The 7,143-nt window shown below is 35.3% G+C and overlaps 1 pseudogene; it reads right to left on the bottom strand.

Annotated features, from left to right (window-relative positions):
- Positions 1 to 1,546: 1,546 nt before the first annotated feature.
- On the bottom strand, positions 1,547 to 3,544 carry LOC145626815 (2-methylpropanoate--CoA ligase CCL4 pseudogene; annotated as a pseudogene).
- Between the last annotated feature and the right edge of the window lie 3,599 nt (positions 3,545 to 7,143).

Raw genomic sequence — 7,143 nt, 5'->3', positions numbered from 1 at the left:
ATCGTCCTTATGTTTCACCACCATCTTCCTTCCATTTCAATGGCGGAACAAACCCTAGCCCTAACCCTCGATCATCATCATCCTCCAATTGATTAAAGAATTCTCGATACATTCCTTCCACCTTCACTCACAATGCTCAGATCGCCATTGCACTTGTCCTTTACACCACTTTTCTCCTTAATCTTTTCTTCCGAAACCTTCTTCTTCCTCTTCCTCTGTTCGCTGGATCCTTGGGAGGATTCCAGCAAGGATTCTTGTTTGAGGTGGCAGATGTTGCTTGGCCGGGGAAATGTTAATGCAATTGCAGGTGGAGTCCGAGTCATAAACGGACTTAGAATGTGAGTCAGCCAAATCGAAGTCAAAACTGTCATGTTCTCTTCTACGAAAGTAGGAAAGGGGGGTAGGTGGGCAGCTTGGGTGGGGGAAAGGGAAGGGGTTGAAGTCGTCGTTATCGGGGGATTGTTTGGGCGCCAGCAGCCGGCACGGGGAGGAGGAGGAGGGGTGGCTGACGGGGATGGGAAGTTGGGATTTCTTTTTTTTTTTTTTTAAAAGTTTTTCTTTTTGTTTAATAAATTAAAATAGGCCCCACTTAACAGGATTCTAACAGATTATGTTAAATGGTAGCAAAATCTATATTTTGTAACTTTTGAAAGTAAAATATTAGATAGGTAGCAATTGTCAAAATAAGGTATTTGATGGTAGCAAAACTTAAAATTTTCTTTTTTATTTATTGAAGAAAATTGGTTTGTGAGATATTATTAATAAGGATTTTGCGAACGAACGCCCCCAGGGCGTTGGATAATCATTTAAAATATGGCCTTAAATGGTATTGATTTGGAAATCATGACAAAATCACGCGTCGATTGGTGTAATTAATTATCATTTTAATATAATCTTTCTACTTTTATCTAGTTTATCCAACGTCTCTGGGGCGTTCGTTAGCTTTTGCCTATTAATAAATCTATATCTATACTAAACCTCATGCATGTAAGATAACATTTCTTACCATCTTAGCCAATTGTAATTTATGTACTCTATTTACAAATAAATTAATTTATCTTTATTTAAACACAACAAAAGATAAAGAATAATTATGTAGTCTACAAAAAATAAATAAAGCGGAATAGTCTCAACAATTCCAAGACAATGGAGGATTATTCTCTTTAATCTTCTTTTTTATTAACATTATCATAGTTATGTTTCAAAATAACAACCCGCTGCAACACCCGGACTATACACTAGGTACAACTATTAATTATACGGAGTAATTTTATAAAAATCTGTTATTGGAATGTTTTATTAGACAAATAAAAAAATCAATCAAGAACACTTTCAAAATTCCATGAAATATCTCAATAACTTGCCAAAATTAAATGACCGTTCAACCAAAATAGTACATACAAATAACTCGTAGGAAGACACGATATACATCATTTATAAATTCATTCACATCCAAATTCGTTAGTTGTACTTGTGAGTAACCATTAATTTCAACATGACCTGAATCTCAACAACCAGATAAACAACCATCAAAAGAAGCCAAAATTCAATAAAATAAAAGCAACAAAATTAGTAACAATATATGTACTTGATTTCCTATTACATTAAATTGTTTGCTTACAAAATGCATTATAAATTTATAATACCTTACGGAGTATTAAACAAACTTCACACAAACCAACCAAATTTAATTATACTAATAATAGTTATTGTACATACATTGTTACATTCATTAAACATTACTAAATCATACAACCTTCTAAAATAGATATTAAACAAAACACATATAATTAATGAAAAGGAAACTTCATCACACTCTTTAATTACATCACTGCATTTGAGTAATCACATTATTAGTAGTAGCATTAGTAGTATAAGAAGCTACCTTAATTGGACCCATTGCTTTAGCCATTTCCCTTAATAGAAACTTCTGAACTTTTCCGGTGGATGTCTTAGGCAGCTCCTCCTCGAAAACCACGGTCTTCGGAACCATGTAGTGTGCCATCCTCTCCCTACAATACTCTATTATTTCCTTCTCAGTCACCTCATTTTCACCCTTCCTTTTTAAGCTAAGAAATGCACAAGGTGTTTCACCCCAAAATTCATCCGGTCGAGCCACCACGGCCGCCTCGTTCACGGCTGGGTGAGTGTACAACACCGCCTCCACCTCGACACTACTTATATTTTCTCCCCCACTTATGATTATATCCTTGAGTCTATCTTTGATCTCTAGGTAACCATCATGGTGTATGACTCCTACATCCCCCGTTCGAAACCACCCGGTTCGGGTCATGGATTTGGACGTCCCTTCCGGATCCTTAAGGTACCCTAGCATGACACTTCCACCTTTTAGTACAACTTCTCCTAGGGTCGATCCATCTCTTCTTACGGGTTGACCCGTTTTCGGGTCCAATATGTCAACCTCGGTCATCCCTAGGGATCCTACACCTTGTCTAGCCTTAAGCCTTGCTCGTTCTTTTGCAGGTAGGTGGTCCCACTTGGATTTCCATGAAGAGTTAACCACCAACCCACCCGTTTCGGTTAGTCCATACCCGTGACTAACCACAAACCCTAAGGACTCGGTCCGAAAGAGGACCGATGCTGGAGGTGGGGCTCCGGCTGTGAGGATATGGACGGGTTTTTTCAAAGGTTTGGCATTTGGTAAGTTTGCTAGCATGTTCAACACCACGGGTGCACCACACATGTGGGTCACCCGATGGTGTTGAATGGCCTCGTAAACAGTGGGGGCATCGAATTTTCTTAGACAAATATTCGTTGCCCCCACTGCGGCCATCCCCCATGTTAAGCTCCAGCCATTGGCATGGAACATGGGTAAGGTCCATAGATAGACCGGTTGCTTCGGTACCGACCACTCTAGCAGTGTATCAACTGCTAGAATGTAGTACCCTCTATGACTAAGAACAACCCCCTTAGGGTTGTTCGTAGTTCCTGAGGTGTAGTTAAGAGCGAGTGCATCCCACTCGCTCTTAGGCCGAATCCACTCAAAACCCGGATTACCACCATCCACCAGTTGCTTATAGTTAGCAACAGCGTTGCTTCCATTAACATTCACATCATCAGTATCTTTTATAACGACGATGATAGGATGAGGAGTACCGGGAGGAATAAGAGAGAGTGCACGAACAAGGATGGGGTGAAGATGATCGTCCACAAACACAAGCTTAGACTCACTATGACGTAGGAGAACTGAAAGCGTACGCGGGTCAAGACGGGTGTTGATGTTGTTCACCACAGCCCCCGCCATAGGAACCGAGAACTGAAGCTCGTACATGGCGGGGACATTGGGTGCAAGGACGGACACCACGTCGCCTTGCTTAATACCAAGGGACTTAATAGAAGACGCCGCTTGGACACATCGTTGATGCGTTTGGTCCCAAGTGTAGGTCGTCGCATTGTTATTGTTATCGTTATTGTTGTTGTAGACGAGGGCGGGGCAGTCGGAGTAGGCCGTGGCAGCTCGTTCTAAGAAGTTGATGGGTGTCAGAGGGACTGAATTTGGACGAAATGGCATGAGAAATTCCATTGGAATTATGTGATTTTTCTCCTTTTGGCCGGAAAAAGTTGAGGTTTTTTTTTTAAATTTATTTTTACTTTTAAGATAGAAGAAAATGTAGAGGAGAAGTTCTAGTAATAGGAGTATGTAGTATTTTCTAAGAGCTATTTGTATTGATTGTTTAATGAGAGGTCTACTCAGCTCTATTAGCTTTTGTTGGCTTTGCCTATTTTTAATACATTAGGTTGGCGTAAGGGTTTTGTTATGGTATTAATGCATGTTTGGTTGGAAAATAAATAAATTTGAAGTGATATATTTTAGATTTTATTTTCATGTTTGGTTTCAAAAAATTCAGAGAAAAAAGGACAAAGATGATAGATAGGAAGCTAGCCTGGAATGAGACTATGAGGCTTCATATTTAGTTGATGATTTATATGACACTTTATTTTTTTTTTCTCTTTTTCTTTGAATTAATATCTATTATATACAATGTGGATTGGATACAGACTAATTTAACTTAATTTCATTTAATTATAATAGTTGCAATAAGAGTCATAAGTGACACTTTGTAAATAATATCGTTGACTAAGTAGGGTGAAGTGTCAAAAAAAAAGTAGGGTGAGGTGACAAAATTAAATGGTAGAAGGGGTAGAACAAAGTTGTTTGTAAAAAATAGAGTGAAGTACAATTCAAAGATCGAATTGATAGATGAAGTAATTCAGAAAAACTTTAAAAAAGTAATAATAATAATAAAAAAAAAAAAAAAAAAAAAAAAAAGGATCGAAGAGTACGTTATTATATCTAAGCATTGTTCAATTATTTAATTGCAGGATTGCCTCTCCTCTCCTCTCCTCTTCTCTCCTCCTCTCTTTTAGGATTTCTCCAAAATTTTGGCCGTTAGGCCGAAAATAGTCTAATTTCTTCGAAAATTTGACTATTTTCGACCCTTTTTCCTTAATTTTATTTAATTTTGCATTTTAGGTTTCATTAAATCTACACAAATAGTGTAGATATTTGTCCGTCTTCCTATGGTGGAGTGTCTCCCTATAGTGGAGTCGTTAGTTTTTGTTAGTTTAGTTGTTTATTTACGTTTAAGGTTTGTTTGTGTGTTAGGGTTCATAAAAAAGGTAATCATCTTTGGCCCTATTGTAAGTTCTTTTGTAAAGATTTGTTCGGGATCGCAACGGTTGTCAAGTTTTCAAATTCGTTCAGGCAAATCAGATGAGAATCATCCTTACGACTACAACAAATCGTTAGACTGTCTCTCCGAAAAGTTATATATTCCAGCGATGTGTGCGAGAGATGTACCACACTGCAAGATCTTTTCAATGATCGTAGCTTTGATAAAGGAAACCCTAATTTGATTCAATTTTATGTATTTGTTAATTTAGATTTCATTTGTAGATGTCGGATGACTTTTTATTAATGAATTGATTTGCTTAAAAAAAAAAAAAAATCTAAGCATTGTACTCTTTGCTATTCTCTTTGCTTGAAATAAGAAGTTTTGGCCCTTTTAAAGTCTAATATTCGATCTGTTCTTTATTTTTCTGATTTGATTATTTGGGTTGTCTATACTTTGACAATAAATATACATTAATGTAGAAGAAAAAACATTATCATGTGTGATATTGTTAGTTTGTCTCAACGTTTATAACTTTCACATATACAATGTTCATACTTTGGACTCATGAGATTTGATCTTATTAGATTTTAACAAGAATAAGTAATTTAATTAATATATAAAGTGAAGAAGGATTTTGAGATACAAATTTCACTTTCCCAAATTACCTGTTTTCAACTTTTTTTTTTTTTTTTTTTTTTTTTTTTTGTTTGTTCTTGAAAACAACAAAAATTCAGGTTTTCATCAACATTTTTATTTTTTCTAATGCTATATGTAGCTTTTTTTTTTTGGTTAATGTTATATGTAGCTCTTAGGGCTATAAATAAGCATTCAATATATTTCTTTATTCGGTATGAGTATTAATTTAAGAATGTATGACAAAATCATGCATACATTAGTGTAATTAATTCAATATATATAGGATTTTTTTGTGAAAAACTACCTATTAAAGCCTAGAATTTGCGAGAAACTACCTAATAAAAAAAATGTTGAAATTAACTATCTATTAAAGTACAATATGTTATAATTGACTACCTCTCGCTGGATTTTTAGCTATGACTACTTTTCACCGGCGTTGACTTGGTCACGTGACCATCACGTGACTCTTTTCCTCCCCTTTTTTCCCCCAAAATTTCCCGCCTAATCCCCAAAATCCCTAATTGAGTCATTTAAACCCCAAAAACCCCTAATTTTAGTTCAAAAATCCACTCTTTTAAGGCAAATTCTCCTTTTGTAGGCTGCGATTGAGGTAAGTTTTCTTTAATTTAGTTTTCTGTAATGGATTTCGATTAAAACCCTTTAACAATTGTTGATTTTGTTCCCAAAAAATCCGACACCTATCTTCTTTCTTTGCTTCGATTTTTTGGACCATTGTTGGGTGGCAATAATGATTTTGTGGCTATTGGAGTGGTCGGTGTTGAGAGTTGTGGTGTCGGTGGTGAGCAGTGGCGTTTGGTGGGGATAAGTGTGCTGCAATGGAGGTGCGATTATTGCGGGCTGGCGGATGAATGGGAGTTGTGACTGTGATGTGAGCTAGCAGGAGTTGATTTCTGGTAGTGAGTGGTGGCTGCAATTGCTGTTGTTGTCGTGTTATGGGTGAGAGAAGAAAGGGGGTTGGGGCTGTGGTTAGTGTTGTGGTTGTTGCTTGGAGTATATGGTGGAGCAGGGGTGGGAATTGGTTGATTGGTAGTGGTGGTTGGTTGTTGTGGTGAGGAAATTTGGGGAAAAAAAAGGAGGAAAAGAGTCTGCTAATGTCACGTGGTGGCCTGGTCACGTGACCAAGTCAATGCCGGAAAAAAAATAGTCAAAGTTGAGAATCCGGTGGGAGGTAGTCAATTACAACATTTTGTATTTTATTAGGTAGTTAATTACAACATTTTTTTATTAAGTAGTTTCTCGCAAATTCTGAATTATAATAGGTAGTATTATATATATATATATATATATATATATATATATATATATATATATATTGAACCCCATTTTTTTTTTATCTAATTCAAAGTAAAGAGGGGTTTTGGGTGATAAAGTCCACTTTTCCAAATTACCCCTTCTCTTAAAAAAAATTAAATAAATAAATAAATAATAATAATAATAATAATAATAATAATAATAATAATAATAATAATAATAATAATAATAATAATAAGAGTAGAAAGAGGAACCAAAACTTAAAAGATTCTAAAGTCAACGTACAGTCGTTTTGTACGAAAGAACATGATATAATACCTACTATCCTAATTTTTGTTTTACAAAAAAAAAAAAAAAAAAAAACACCTAAAATCTAATCCTAATAATTAATCAAAAATACTCCAGGACTTCATAAACCTTTTTTGTTTTTTGTATCATTTTTTTACTAATATTTATTTAACGCTTGTAAAATTTGAACCCATTAATATTAGAATAAAGAGAAGAATAAAGCCTAAAAGCTAAGGTTTCTTATATTTCACATACACATTAGGTGTGTTCCTTAACTTGTACTTTTTTTTTTTTTTTTAATTTTTTTTTT

Source organism: Chenopodium album, chromosome 4 (genome assembly GCF_948465745.1).
Source record: "Chenopodium album chromosome 4, dcCheAlbu1.1, whole genome shotgun sequence".
In the NCBI taxonomy this organism is placed as follows: Eukaryota; Viridiplantae; Streptophyta; class Magnoliopsida; order Caryophyllales; family Amaranthaceae; genus Chenopodium; species Chenopodium album.
The sequence above is the reverse complement of the archived record's forward strand: the minus strand, read 5'-3'. Positions and strand labels throughout refer to the sequence as shown.